This window comes from Phasianus colchicus, chromosome 1 (genome assembly GCF_987193195.1).
Source record: "Phasianus colchicus chromosome 1, bPhaCol1.hap1.1, whole genome shotgun sequence".
In the NCBI taxonomy this organism is placed as follows: domain Eukaryota; kingdom Metazoa; phylum Chordata; class Aves; order Galliformes; family Phasianidae; genus Phasianus; species Phasianus colchicus.
The window spans coordinates 173,776,014-173,792,134 of NC_143436.1; the positions used below are offsets into that span (position 1 = coordinate 173,776,014).

The 16,121-nt window shown below is 40.6% G+C and overlaps 1 long non-coding RNA gene across 1 annotated transcript; it reads left to right on the forward strand.

Annotated features, from left to right (window-relative positions):
- The first annotated feature begins 5,532 nt into the window (after positions 1-5,532).
- LOC149920247 (uncharacterized) lies at positions 5,533-15,271 on the forward strand. The gene is made up of 3 exons (XR_016470793.1): positions 5,533-5,712; positions 9,360-9,464; positions 14,637-15,271. It is a non-coding gene; the product is annotated as an uncharacterized LOC149920247 (long non-coding RNA).
- Positions 15,272-16,121: the final 850 nt, after the last annotated feature.

Genomic DNA, 16,121 nt, shown 5'->3' on the forward strand with positions numbered 1-16,121 from the left:
ATGCTTGCTCATTGCAATTAAACTTTCTCATTGCAATTATCTGGATTCTGCTTTGTCTGTAATTAATTTCTGCTCATAAATGCAGCACATTGCTAACAAATGTCTGTAGAAGATGTATGGTTCAGCACTGCTCTTGTAGGTACACAGCAGCTACTGTGTAGTGTAGTTGAGTTCACACATTCTTAATGCTCACTGCATGCTTTGCTGTGTTAAATGACAGCCATTTTTCTTTCCTGCAGTCAAGAACAGAGATTAAAACTCTAGATACCAATCTGATCTCACAGGTCACAGCTTGTCTGTGTAACCTATTTTATGTTATAACTGATGGCAGTAAAAGGTCTTTTATCAGCCTTGTTTATTTATGCCCATAGCTCACAATGATGATTTACAGAGCACCTGTAACTGCAAGTATATGCCTCTCATGAAAATGCAGTATGTAGCTAGAAAAAATGACCTTGTGGGAGGGAGAGATATTCAAAGCCTAGGATGAATAAAAGAAATACTAACAATAGGATAATCCAATTACTAAATAGAAAGCAAATCCGTTTATTTTCCCTTTCTAATTACCCCTTCTAATGCTTATAAAGGAGGGGAAAACCCAGCACATCTAATTCACTTGCTTTAAAATCTGAGCAGAACTGTTTGAATTGTCATCTTTGTGCTCTTTGCCTTGCTGACATGCATTCTGACTGCATCTTAGGAAGCCAAAGAGCCTTGAAACCATAGAGTTGGAATTTTCAAATTGAATCTGGTGGTGAACAAGAGCTTGTGAGATAAAGAATTTATAAAACATGATTGATGACTTCAGTAGATAAAACCAGTGTCAGGAAAAGAAAGATAATATGGAAGAAATGATTCAAAAAATAAAAGTGCAGTTTGTTTTTGTTTTTTAAAAAGCCTTACAAGAAGAGATTTAAGTGTCTCAACATATGATTAAGAAAAAAAATGAAAGATGACAGGAAAGAAGATGCCAAACCTGAAAGGCCCACTTACTCTAGCAGACACTGTGATAAAAAGATCCAATGTCAGATACCTCAAAACAGACGAATTCCACTTAGACACTCACAGCAAGTGTTTGTAACAGTGACATTGATTGGCCCTTCCAGCAAACCCCTGGGGAACAGGATGTCTTTTGACACGTCCAGCATACCTCTACTTAAGACATACATTGTCTAAAAGATAGATCTATTACCTGACTGTATACTGGAGCAATTGGAAAAAGCCTGTGATACACAAATCAATAGAAAACTCGGTGAGATGACTTGACAGGCCCTGTGGCCTATAAGATCAGTGCTACTCTTGTCTGAAAGTCATTTCCTGTAGAGCTGTATTTGGGCAACCCTGACAAGATGACCCCAGAAGCTTTCTCCTATATGTTTATACTTGCCCAGCTCCCTGTGTGGGAAGCAAGGTTTTTTCTCCCAAAAAATACAGTAAAAGAACTACAGACCTTTTCATCCCTTCTTGTCTGGAGAGTCAAGTGCTTGCTGCCACGTTCCTCTGTCCTCCGGTTGCTGGCTTTTCCATGCTGTCATTCTTCCCTACTTTCCACCCAGTATCCAACCATGTCCTGATCTATGATAGTGATAAGCATCTGCAGGTTGCCTTGAACGCAATCTTTGCTTCTCATCCCCTCTTGAAAAGAGACATCTGAGAGGTGAAGGGTTTTATCTGTAAAGCAACCCAAGCCTGGAAATATGCATGTGTCAGCTAGGATAAAAAGTAGTTTCTACTCATCCCCATCTTACAGGAAAGGTAGCACTGTAGTACTGGTAAGATAGAAACAAATACTCTTTCTCAAGCTAGTATATACTCTCAGAGATAGTACTTACAGAACTGCTTAACTTACTGAATTCAGATTTCCTTTCAGTGCCTAGCATTTGTGTTTTTTTGCCTAGTATCAAGAGAATAGAGAGCTTTTACTCGTTCACTATCTTTTCAGGGTTTCAGATCTCAGTTTTGGATGACAATACGTAAAAACACTTTAAAGCCACTAAAAGTTTTCCTAGTAATCCTTTTCCCTTGTATATTGGGCACTGATGACAGTTCTATATCATTCACTAGAGACAGTCTAGATCCAGTCTAGATCACTGCTGAGCATCATTAATATATGTAAACATTTCAGAAGGACTGAGGCTTCTCAGCACCGGGCTGGAAATGCTCAGAAAGGTTTCTCCTCCCTGTACTGATATTTTGAAAGGCTGATTAGTATTTAATTACTTTACTGGTTATCTCTGTACCTGATTCTCCTCTCATGTCTACTTACATGACACAAGAAACTCTCCTTTGGTTGTGGGAGATTTTCAGCTTGTTTATATAAGCATAACATCCCAGGAGAAGAGATCTTCTTTTCATTCAATGATTTTTCTTGACTGCTGCATCAGAAGTGGATTAACAAAACACTCCTAATCCGGAGAAAGTGAGAGAATTGAAACAGAATTCTGAGCTTGCTAGAATTTATAACTTTCTGAAACATCGTCTTAGTCTGAGACACATTTTAGTTTCCTGCATGTAAAAAATAAAAAGCAAAAGTTCATTTCAGAACTTGTAAAAATAATTGCAAATATTGGTGGTAGGTGTATGGTTGGACTTGACGACCTTGGACATCTTTTCCAACCTTGATGATTCTATGATTCTATGATCAATATGTTTTTCATTCAGTGGCTTCAAATAGATGATCTTTTTTTGGAAAAACAGTTGAGGATTTAAAATATAAGGCTGTTAAAAGAATTTGAAAATAAGCAATATTTATTATATATGAGTAGCTATAAGGATGACATTCTGTCACACATGTCCCTGTGGTTTCTGTAGTCGCATAGCCTACCTCAGGCATGGACCAACACTTTATTTTTCAGAAAAATACAAAACTCCTTTTATGTGCAGATTGTTTGAGTACAGAAAGTGCTGCATCCTCATTATATTCCACATTTCTGGCCTTGGTAGATGTCAGCAGCATATACATCAGAGACAATTTTCTTGTAGTCTAGGTATGGAGAATAACATTTGTTTTGCTTGAAAATTTATCATCTCTTGAAGGTAAATTAGAAATTGATGTTCTCTTGCAAGAGAAGGACACAGCTCGTTTCAAACTGGGATCTTACACTGAGGATCCGCATCAACGTCAGGAGGCACTTTTCTCCCTCTATTGGCTCCTTGCTGTCTCAGCAAGTTATGCAAGATGAACACACTCTTTTATGGTTATTTTATAACTAGAAGCATATTAATACCTGTTTGGTTTTGTTTTTTTTTCCAAAGTCTAAACTCTCAGTCTACAGTATCTGATGGCAATAAATAGTGTAAACACTGTAATTAGCAATAATACTATTATCAGTTTCCCATGTGTGGACAGTGTTTTGGTTTAATTTCTGCTTATGTTATCTCATTTTTTCTTTGGTTTCTGCTGGACTCGGTTCAAGGCTTTCATACTCTTTATACATTTCTACATATCAAACATTATTGCTGCTTTCTTCTGTAACGTAGAAGGACACTAATGGCTCATCCCGTTTGCCCAAAGCAGCCAGTGTCATTGAGCACTGGATTTTAGCACTGCCAAAGATAGCAATATATTTTCTTCTTCTAATGCTAGACTGGTTAATGAAGTCAGGTTGATACAAATAGAAAAAAGATTATTTTTTTTTTTTACATATACACTGCCACCCAAGGCTATTGCATCATCCCGAGAAATGCCAGTCGTGCAGGGAGCGCAATTAAATATTCCCCATTTTTGTTTACTGTCATTAAAAACTATACTCAAGATGTGCTTAGCCACAAGAAAATAAAAATGCCTCCCAAAGTATTAATTATAGATATTACTAAAAGCATACAGAAGGATCGAGGTGTAACAAAGCAAACAAGCTCTGTTCCCTCACCCCAGGAGAAGGAAAGAGAAGTGAATGCCAGTGACAGGGAGCCTGGTTGCTTCTGACAAGAAGGGAAACGCAGATCTCCCAATTAACAGTGCAGTTAAAGAAGGGTAAGCAGCTTGTTTCCAAACATAACCACAGGGAAAACTGTAGCTACTTTAATCAAGAATTATTTACCCAGTCAATAAAACCAGACTGAAAAAACTGACATAAGGGAAACATGCCCTGAATAACAGTATTTTGAAAAGAGGAAGTTTCCAAGGAACACTGCCACTGACAAGTGGCTCATGGCTGGTTCAAATGCTTTCTCAGTCCCAAAGTGCGTGGGATAATGCAGGTGATGCTGGGCTAAAGGTGCCTTGAGCTGTGTGTGTCCATTGGTTAGATTTCCTATTTGGAAAATAAGAGGAAGATGAAAGATAATGTCTATGGACTGTGATGATCCAAAGGAAACTGCCAGTCCAGGAACTCCCTGCTTATTGATCAGACAGCTTTCAGGCTGTTGCATTTTGTCATTAATTCCAGAAGATTTGGGTCTTCTTCACCTAGCCATATCCAGAGACAAAAGGAGTTCTTTTATTTTCTCCAGCATTTACTGGGTTTACTTTATTAAAGAAGCAGTAAGTCTTTGTCACAGCCTTGATAGCATTTTCCAGAGACTACCCAAAAAAAAAGAAAATCACTTCTAGAAATCTCAATTCAAAAGTGATTTGGCATGCATCAAAAAACAAAATGACACTCTATATGCCTTGGCTGACGTTTTCAAGGATACCAGAAAATGTCCCATAGCTACCTGGCTTGCCCTAACCTACTCAGGGCTGAGTAATTTACAAGTCGATGCCAAGACCAGTTTTATGTACACTTACAAGGTATAAACTATTGATAATGGTCATGTTTAACTCTGGGTTTGCTTTTTTTTTTCCCCCTGTCCTTGTTAGATTACCCAGAATGTCTGCCATAGTCTTGCATAATATTCACAGCATCACATAGTGGCAGAGGTGGGAAGGGACATGTGTGTCCATCTTGATGTTCTGATGTCTTGATAGCACATAAGTGACAAAATGTGATCAGAACGAAGTAATGGGTTTTTTAATTAATACTGCACATTGTTGTTCCAGGTATCACCTAAAATCTTCATGCATACAAATGTCTCTGTTTCAGTAATACAAATGTATTGAATCTTAGAGCTGTACTGAGTCAGCTACAGGCAATACATGATCAGATTTTCTCACTCTTTGGCACTCCTTTAGATGAGCAGGGCTCTGATAAGGAGGAAGCAGTTGTGTGAGTCAGGCCACCAGGCTGAATAAAAATTTTCAAGACTTGGACTGACATGGCATAGCTTTAAGCTCTAAAAGTGCCTTTTTGTTTAGCTTTGATGTAATCTTCTTAAGCTCTGCTAATAACAAGAAAGCCAGCCAATGTTTTCTTCCATGACTGCAGCCAAAAATAACACATAGCATAAAAGTGCATCTGCAATTGAAACAGTTTTCAGCTTTAGGAACTCTAAGTGCCTGTGTCCACGTTGAAGTCTCTTGTGTAGTTATTCAATCTGTCTTTCCTTTGTGGACACAAAGGATCAGTTTCCAAGTGCATTCCCCACTAAGGAAGACACTTAGGATGCAGCTTGTGCACACCCACCAGGTGTGAGTCACTGTGCTGACAGATCCTCATTTCTCTCTTGTTTTCACAAGGCTTGGCAACTAAATTAAGTTACACAAATGCAAATAGGCAGTGAATGACATCCAGCAGATCTGACTGACCTCATTTTCTCATCTGCATGACCATGAAGTGAAAGCAACCTACAGAAATTACTAGATTCATGGTTGGGAAAAAAACCACAGTGAAGGTAAACAACAGGTGTGACCCAGCTGAAAAACCCACCTTTAAGTTCCTACATATATTCTTGATGATTTTCACAATACAATGGACGTGAGTGTCCCAGGTACTGGGGCAGTGACAGAGCAATTAAGATGTCTCACTATGGTCCCTATGACATAAATTTGAACTTCAGTGTTTGCCCTAAGGCTGTCCCCAGAAGGGCTGGCTGCCCAAGGGTGTCTGCTTAATGGGACGAGGGAGTACACAGCAATCTACTAAACATTTGGCTATGAACCCTTACCATGCTGTGCTGCATTCCTTCACCATGGGAGAAGCTTTGACCTCCATGAGAAATGGGAGGAACCTGGGATCTGCATAAAACCATAGGAATGGCTGGCAGAAAAACAGGTGTTCTGTTACTGCTGTATAAGCTTTTCATGGAGCAAACACTGTGTATGAGGGGGCTTTAATCTTGTACAACTCACACAGCCTTTAGATGGAGCACAGTAGGAAAGGCACCTGCCTGCAGCAGCTATCTGTCTTGTCGGTAAGCACCTCCCTCAAATCAGAACAGTTTCAGTTGTCTCCTAGAAGTGTATCATTTTGTTGAGCGATAAATGGAACTGTGAAATATTGCCTGTAATCAGCACCCTTTATTGCAGAGCTCATTAAATTCCTGACAAGTCTAGAGTTGACAGCACTTTAATTTTGCTTTATTGCCTCATTTTATCTCACCAATTTCTTTCTCTGATTTACTGTTAATAATGAAAGACAGCAGAAATGCACTGTGTTTGAGAATCAGAAAAATAAGTATTCGTCCTTTTTAAAAATCCTGATTTAGGCCATAGGAACAGTGAGTATTAGACAATGCGAGCATTGAGAAGGTGATTAAACTTTAATAAAACTGTCAAATGAAATAAACCAATCTCCTTACAAAACATTCTGCTTGCCAGGTGCTGGATTTTTGCTGTTAAAGAATTCTCTTTCAACAGTCTGTTTCAATGTGCAGCAGACTAATGTTGTGACTGCCAAGTCACAATTTGGTTTTGTGCATGATCTGTTGAGTCTTGGTAACAAAAAAGACTGCTAAAATAACACATTTGGAACACAATACAGCAACTACAATATAGAATGAATGCACTAACATGTAATGAATGGCAGCAAAGTTATTCCTATCTCTGACTGTCCCAGGAAGCCTTTGGAGCCTGGTGTCTGCCCAGTGCCTTCACAGAAGGGTCTGATTCTCCAGCCATGTAGTCACTGACAGCTGCATAAAATGCTTGCTACCAGTCTGATTTGGCAGATACTTCCATCTTTTTTTTTTTTTTTTTTTTTTTTGGTATTTGCATGTGATTGTCCAAAATCCAGGGCAGTGAGAAATCAATCAAACACATACATCCACGTACAAAATCGATAGCCCCTATAACCACCTGCAACAACCTTTACTGAAGTTCAGCACAGATCTGTCCAATAAACACTAAAAATCACTCTTTATTAGTGGATTCATAATTTCTAGCTGATTTGCTCTGCAGTGCCTGTAGTAGCTATACTGCAGAGCTGCAGGTGAGCTAACACACAGCCATTTGCAAAGGACTCGTTCCAGCAGTGCTGCCTCATGTAGAATCTGACTGAGATAGAAAAAGACCACTAAGATCATATATTCCAATCACCAGCCCATCCCCTCCATGCCCACTAACCATGTCACACCTTGAACACCTCCAGGGACAGCAATTCCACCACCACCCTGGGCAGCCTGTTCCAATAAGTGCCATCTTATCTTATGTGATCAGTGTGATCACATGCCAAATTTCCCCGGGTGTTCTCCAGTGTCCTCTTGAAAGGAAATCAGACTGAGTGTCTTCAAAGCTGGGATGTTCCCAGGAGACTCTTGTTTCTGTTAATGAGAACATCATCTCACAAGGTTTTGCCTTGCACAGTTCCTTGGCTGCACAACCACCATTTCATTGGTGAAAGAGAAGAGAGGGACCTCATACAATCAGGAAACCACCACACCCAGATATCCTGGAGTTAAACAAGGCAGCTGGCTCTTGGAAAGACTTCTCGTCTTCTAACCTCTTTCTTGCCTCTTGGTTGTTGTTCCTATTGCTTGCAACTTGCTTTAAATGGCATTGCAAGGCTCTTGGGTGGAGGCTGCATGTTTCTGTGTGTTTGTATTAAGTCAGAGCCTTGTTCAAATTTGTATTCCAGGTCCCTGTACTGCTTGGACTAGCAATATATATATATACGCATAAGAGAGCTCTTTTGATAGGACAGCATTAATTTCCCCTGTAAAATTCTTGTTCAAAACAAATACCACTGAAATATGCAGAAGTAACAGGTCACATGGCTGTCAGCAGTGCTTGCATTTTCCATTTTCCCATACATTCTCAGCGCTTGTGACACAATGTGTGAATTTATACAAAGCTTTAATTAGTACTGAATGGTGAGGGCTGGAAAGCTTTATTAAAAACACCCATTTACAGTTTTATGTGGAGGCTCCTAAAGATAATGAGATGAAGTTTGCATTTTTTCTTCCTCTGCTCTTGACTTTGCAGCAATTCTGCCAACATATATGTACCTTGTACAGCGTTTTCTGTAGAAGCACTGCAAAGTAAGATCATAATAAGAAAAATAAGCTGCACTATACTTAAGGAAAAAGGATTTTGTTTTTTCTACTTTTGGCAGTGGCTTTGAGAAGAGTGTAGTTTGAAAGAAAGCGAGGCGGCTTGTTGGCAATTGAAAGTAATAACTGAATGAGACACAGATCAGTGAAAGTGTTAAGATGTTAAGAAAAATCAGCCCACTTAGACAGCTAAAGATGAAGGACTGCCATAACTGTGTGATAACTAAATGGCACATTCAAACCTGGATAATGGATGGTGCTTATAAACTTCTTTTCTTATTATTTATACTCAAACAGTGTTAAAAGCACCTACAGATCTTAAATAATTGGTCCTAATTTATCCCTGATGCAACTTAATTATAATTGGTCTGTCATTTCTGATGTTACTTAATTTAATCCATGATAAAGGAATCACAGCAGGGATCCAGCCTCCTACTGATATATGTGGAAGAAAAGAGTGCTCACAGATTATGAATAAGGAGAAATCATGATATTTTCAAGGAACAAAAAACCACTGCCTTGCCACTGTAGCAAGAGCCATATTAACTGCCTTGCCTTGGATTCAGCTGAATGTACTGCCAAAGAATCTCACCAAGGGGCTATCAGTGAGCTCCATTTACCCACTCTCACAGTAATAAAACCCCAAGGGTTTTTGTCTGCTTCTTGGTGGTGCAGGTTAGGATTGGGCCAATACTGGGCCAAATTTCTCACAAAAGAAGCGGAGGGGCAGCGCTGAGCTCTGCTCTGTGTGACAGCCACAGGGCCCGAGGAACGGCATGGAGCTGCGGCAGGGGAGGGGAGCTGGGGGTGAGGGAAAGGGTCTGCACCACAGGGCGGTGGGCATGGAACAGCCTGCACAGGGCTGTGGGCACGGCCTTGAGCTGCAGGAGTTCAGGGAGTGTTTGTAGAACGCTTTCAAACACAGAATCACAGAATTACAGAATCACCTAGAGTTTGGATTTTGGGTGGTGCTGTGTGAAGCCAGGAGTTGGACTCGATGATCCTTCTGGGTCCCTCCCAACTTTTCTGATTCTATGATTCTATCTTTTCAGGCCAAAATAATAATAAAAAGGAAAGCCAACCAGCCAAATAACAACAACAAAAGAACACCAAAACCAAGAGAGCAAGAGGAGATATGAGATAAAATATTTTTAAAGGTTTGCACTTATTTTATCTTTTACCTAATTAATTATTTTGCTTGAGGACTTCTTTTAGGACCATTGGAAAGCTTGGTTAATGATAGCCTCCTTCACAAATTTGTCAGTACTGGTGTTGATACTGCTTAATCAATGAGTGTCCCAAAGGCGGAAGGAAACTTCATGTCTTTTTGCTGAGTAAGACAATGGAAATCTTACCTCGCCTCTGTGCCTCATCACTACATCTCCAGAGCAGTAGTCAGGGCAGACCTTTGTGAGAATATCTTCCAGTAGAAAAATTGAAGAGTAAGTGGACCATGACATTAGCAAACATAATCATTTCAGTTTTTGAGCAGAGTGAAAAATACCTTTATAGAAACTTACTTTAGGCTTCTGATCAGAATTAATATATGCTTTTATTTCTGTACATAGTCACAGGATGGTTTGGGGTTGGAAAGGACCTTTGGAGGTGACCTGGGCCAACCCCTGCTATAGCAGAGACACTCAGAGCAGATAGACCATGACCACATCCAAATGAGGATTCTGGTGTGCAACTCACAGGAGTCAGGATTTTTTGTCTACCATTTGACACTGTTTGCCTTCCCACAGAGGGATGTATGTTTTTCATAGAAATATATGTGAGTCACTGGAAAAAGTAATATTTTTTTCTGCAAATGCTCATTGCTAGCTTGCAGAAGGAGGAAGCAAACTGTCCTGGCATTACATTCCCCTCCTGCACTGCTCATAACCACGCACAAAGCATTCTCTCAAACTGACTGGCTGATTTGAAGGAAGATGCAGGATGTCATCTCTCCCTTGCGTGCTTTTATCACCGTTGGAACAAAGATTTTTATTCTTTTTATCTCCCTTTGATGAGCAACAAAAAGAAACCAGAGGATGTGAAGGTTCAAAGCAAGGCTGAAGCACACAGCCAAAGAACTGAACCAAAGTGTCTTTTCAAGGCATTGTTCATATACCTGTTGGTCGGTATAAATTTTGGCCCTACTGCTTTAAGATCCAAAGCATTAATCTGGTCCTTCAGCCACAGACTCTTTTGCAATAGATGATTTGTGATGGAGCAGCACAATGGCAACTGCTGTATGTTGCTGGGTCACACAGCTGATGCAGCACTGCTGACGTGATGTGCAGCCACACCAACTGGGGCTCGTGCACACATCGACTTGTACAAACTCATAGATAGCAAGAGCAAACACACAGGAGGCCATGCTCTTCCACTGGTAACAGTTTGTGTAAGCAGACTAATAAAAGACTGTTTATCAAGAGATGTCTTCTCCATACATCTATTGACATTTGTTTATTCAACAGCGAGAATATTTATGTGCAGCTTCCAACTGATACTGGCCTCAGAAGAGAAGAGCAGATGAGTAATGTGTGCTGCTTCTTTACTGGCTGCTTCCAAAGCAGAAATCATGTGTTTGTCCAGCTTTAATTAGAAAACAGTAAAGTGACAGGGTTTGTTTTCAGTTCCAAGAGCACGGGATACTATTTCTTTGAATGAATTTAATTTATTAACACTTGAATTGTTTATAAAAAGAACTGTATCAGGAGTAGTGAGGTATTATTAATGATTTTCTGGCTTAGAATTTGCTTGAAGGGCAGACAAGCAAATTCAAGGTGATTGCAATGTGCAATTTAAGCTGTTATGCAGTCTCCTAATAAGAGCTTATATCTGCTTAGTGCAATGATGACTGCTGAGAAAGATAATACACATCCAGAAACTAAAGCAATGGAAAAAGATGGTATCGTGTCACATTATTCAGTATTATTTTGCCTTTCTGTAGTATTATGCCTTTTTTCTAAAGGAACCAAAGTAGGAAAAACAAAACACAAATAAGCAGGGTTTCAAAATCACTTTTGACAATGATAATAAAATATTTCTACAGAACATTTCATTCAGTAGAGCTTCTCTCCCAGAGGTTTTTAGTTAATTGCAGGCACTATACAAAGGAATTGCAGAAACTCTTCCATTTCTGAGGCAAAGCCCCTAGCAATCCTACAGGAAAAAATCAAGGACACAAAACTTCCCCACCATGCCTGTAGTCTCTCCAAGCCCTGCTCACTTTTTCCATGCCAGCTGTACCCAGGGGAGCCAGGGAGAAGTGAGGCTGGCTGCAGACAGCTCCTCAGGTGCAGTCCCAGTACAGCAACAGGCAAACCTACAGACATCTATTCCATCCTAAGCTCTTGGCCATGAGGACACTGGATAGTTTTGGAAATGTTGTTGTTCTAAAGTGGCAGCAAAATACATGCTTTGAAAGGCCACTGTGCCAGGTCAACCTCACTGCTAGCATAAGCACACTGAAAGCAACAGAGCCAAAGCCACAACTGGTTCCTTGGGCAATATTTATTCTACAGAGATAGACTAGATGAAGGATTTGACAGAAGCCAGAATCTCCCTTGAAAGTGAAGAAATTTGAGTATTTTTATTTTTTTTAATACAGTACATGCTAGTGCACTTTGCAACCACCTTGCAAGCGTGTCACATTGGGGGCATTCTCCTGTGGTAGTTCCAACTCTGAAGGAATTAGAAGAAGAACCAGCACATCTACCAAAAAAAAAAAAAAAAAAAAAAAAAAATTGAAAAAAAACTAAACTACTTGTGAGAAATGTCTAAAGCTTCTGCGAGGCTGAGGACATCCTCACTCGTCAGGTTCCTGAAAGACTGGGGATCCTCATTCTCTTTCCTTTTGTGTCCCTCACTCAAGACCTGCTTTGGAGGAGTTAATGTGAGGCTACAGCCTGGTGGCTTTGCACACCCCCTTTTATCTAGAGATTGCAATCACTTTGGTTTTGCAGTGCTCCACAGCAAGCTTGGCTACTGTACCTGTTTCACAGTAAGGCACCTCCTGAGTTGTACAGAAATCAGACGACAAAATGCAGATAAGTTTATGGGCATGTGTCCTTTTCTATGTCCAGCTTAGGAGCTTCTGGCCCTCACCAACTCCAGCTGCTATTGCTGTTCCTCAGAAAGCGATAGTATGAGATGAGGGGAGATATGGACTGACAAGGGGAGATTCAGACTGAATAGGAGGAAAAAGTTTTTGACAATAAGGGTAGTGAAGCATAGGAACAGGTTGCCCAGAGATATGGTGGATGCACTGTCCTTGGAGACACAGGCTGTACAGGGCTCTGAGCACCTGACATAGATGCAGGTGTCCCTGTTCATTGCAGGGTGTTGGACTAGATGGCCTTTAAGTGTCCCTTCCAACTCAAACAATTCTATGATTCTATGAGTAATTTTTTCACTGGACAGCAGCTGGTGGCACTAGGCAATTCACCATTCTTTTCACTTCACAAACACGTGGCAACTGATGTAAGAGCAACAAAAGAATTGGGAAAGCAGTGGGAATATCTAACTGATTCTATGAAATGTAATCAGTAATATTACTAAAATATTTTATTCACTATGACACTATTTTGTAAGCAAGATGCTACAAGAATATTTGCACAAAATGAAACCATTGCTTATGAGTTAATATTTAAACAGTATGTATCATAATTAGCTAGATTTTTCTGAAATAATGACAAAATTAGTCTGAGAAACTTTTGAATCATCTTTGCTTTGATGCATGTATTTCCAGCATAATTGACAAACTGATTTAATTATACTAATTGGTTGCCCAAGGTGCTAACTTTAGATTGACTAAGATGGACACGAATGCTTTTCGGCCTAGCCTTCTTAATTATATGATCCTTTCCATTATCCCACTGAGCTTGGAAAGTTTCCCTCCTTTACAGCTGGAAAGAGCATGTAGGCACTAGACTGAAAAGGGCTTTTCTCCCCTCCAGAGGCATTACATTAGCACAGAATTGCTGTTGCCTTGCCCAGATAGTGCAACATTCTGGCTATCAGAGAACTGTTAGAAGATTTTAGTTTAGCATACCTGTATTGTACCACTCCAGCCATATATTTTCTGATAGTTCCTTTCTTTCTAAGTGTGTAGTCAGCCTACCAACTCATTTGTATTACCTTCTTCCCTTTGGCTGTCAGCCTCTGAAGGTTTGGTTCAGGTCTCTACGTTTGTCACCGTTAAGTCATGCCTTAATACACCACTATTTCATAGAATCATAAGATTCACCAATTCCTCCAAGATTATCCAATCCAACCATCCACTTACCATCAACATTTCCCCACTAAACCATGTCCCTCAGCACAACATCTAAATATTTCTTGAGCACCTCCAGGGACTCAGTTCCTCCCTGGGCAGCCCATTCCAGTGCCTGACCATTCTTTTGGAGAAGAAATTTTTCCTAATGTCCAACCTGAATCATCCCTGGTGCAACTTGAGGCCATTCCCTCTAGTCCAATTGCTAGTTACATGGAAGAAGAGGATGACTCCTACCTCTCCACAGCCACCCTTCAGGTAGAGAGCAGTAAGGTCTCCCCTGAGCCTCTACTTCTCCAGACTGCAGCTCTCTCAGCTGTTCCTCATAAGACTTGTGCTCCAGAATCCTCACCAGCTTCATTGCCCTTCTCTGGACACGCTCCTTGATGACTTTCTTGTAGTGAGGGGCCCAAAACTGAACTCAGTATTCACGGTGCAGCCTCACCAGTGCTGAGTACAGAGGGATGATCACTTCCCTGCTCCTGTTGGCAACACTAATTCTGATACTGGCCAGGATGCCCTTGGCCTTCTTGGCCACCTAGGCATATGAATTGTATTTAATATAGAATATAGAATGAAGTCTGTTCTATATAGAATAAAGTCTAGGATCATCAGTGTGTCTTGACATCAGTTGTAGTTATACAGGGCAGGGTAATCAGTGCTGGCTAATAAGTGAGCAGAATCTGGAAGGTTATAGGTGGCATGAATGGTCTTAGAAAGGAACATTCTCCCTGTTTGCATAGAGAAATACACTACTTGCCTTACCTGCTGCCTTATAGCAGTTTATTTGTATTGAATGTCCTTGAAGCAGCTACACTGTGCATAGCCCTAGGCACTGTTGCATAGGCACTGTTGCTAAATTTTGTGGTTCTTAATCAGAATAAAAGTGTCTGATTCAGTTAAGGTAACTTCTGTAAATTGTCCTCTCAGTGCAGGTGGAAAATACTGACAATGAAGTGCAAAATAATTCATTCACTTGGCCATATGTCCAAACTCTCCCTGAGAAGCATTTTAGATAAAGAGTTTTGTGCTTTTTTTTTTTTTTTTTTTTTTTTTTTACGTGCAGGTATTGGATTAGAAAAGTGAATGACCACATGGAATTGTATTTGGTGAGGGACATCCAAGGCAACAAGAGGAGCTTATGCAGATATATCAGCATCAGGAAGAAGATGAGGGACTTTGATAGGCTGAATAAATGGGACAACAAGAATCTCCTTTACCTCAGGAAAAGGAAATCCAAAGTCCTGCATCTGGATAAGGATAAACCTATGCATCAATGCAGCCACAAACTGAATACAAGAAGCTCTTTTTAAGCATGAAAATAAAGCTTGTTTTTGTTGTTGCTAGGGTAACTAAACACTGGAGCAGGACACCCGAATGGGTTGTGCAGTCTCCATCCTTGGAGATATTCATAAGCAGACTGAACGTGGTCCTGAGCAACAGCTCTAGCTGGCCCTGCTCTTAGCAGGGGTCTTGCATTAGACATTCCCCAGCGGTCCCTTCCAACCTCAGCAATACTGTGAATCTGTGATAATTTACAATAAAGGTAACAATAGACTTCTAGTACAGAATTTCCTGATAGTATGAGTTCTTATTTGGGTGTTATCTGGAGACGTATCAAGTATTCTTTGCCATTCATTTACCTACAATCAAGTGTCCTATACACTAGTTTAAGCAAATGATTAATGTTCACCCTTTCAGTGCCTCTTCAAAAGAAGTGTCCTACTGAAAGCTGCTTACTGGTCAATGTAAATATTAGATAAAGGCCATACTGAGCTTAGCATCAAGGATTAGGAGCACATATCTTGTTTCCAATATTACCAAAAGCTCTATAACTTTCAGCAAGTGATTTCAGCAAAATCACCAAAACTTGTGTCGTTACTGCCAAGATGCATCCCTTTAAGCTGTTAACGTGTACATGTACTGCATTGACTGGGCCCACTGTTCTGGTGAAAGTGGTGTGCTGGAAGGGATGAGCAGTTCTGTGAGGAAAAGTGAACCCCAAGAGAAGGCTGGCAATGAGGCAGGAAGGGTAGAGATCCATGAACTAGGGCCATATCCCATTATACCAAAGAGAATCAAAGCAGATCCAGGAATGCTAACCATGAGCAGCCAAAGGCCTTGATCACCAGAAAGGTCTGTGGCAACAGTGTAGGTCCAGTGTCAAGCCAGGAAGGCAAGTGAATGGAGCAGAGCCAGGGCCAACACAGCACAAATCTGGGTGCAGGACACAGGTACATCCCTACAGTGCAGCTCAGACAGGGCCCACATGCAGCCACTGAGGAGGAGGCACCCAGCAAGATTCCTCAAGGATCTTTCTCACACAGCTCTTTCCAAGCAGCTGGACTCAAGGTTACAGCTCCATCATGCCAGAGTTGGCCTTGAGCAACTACAGACAGAGCCATGGAGAGGATGCAGGGGAAGAAGTTGCAGAGCCTCTATATGCGCTCAGGGCCATGACACAAATCTGGCTCATATCTACTAGGTTCTAATTCTGTGTCTGCAAATCTTACTCCCACGCTCAAAACACTTATGAGGAGCTCGGTGTTGT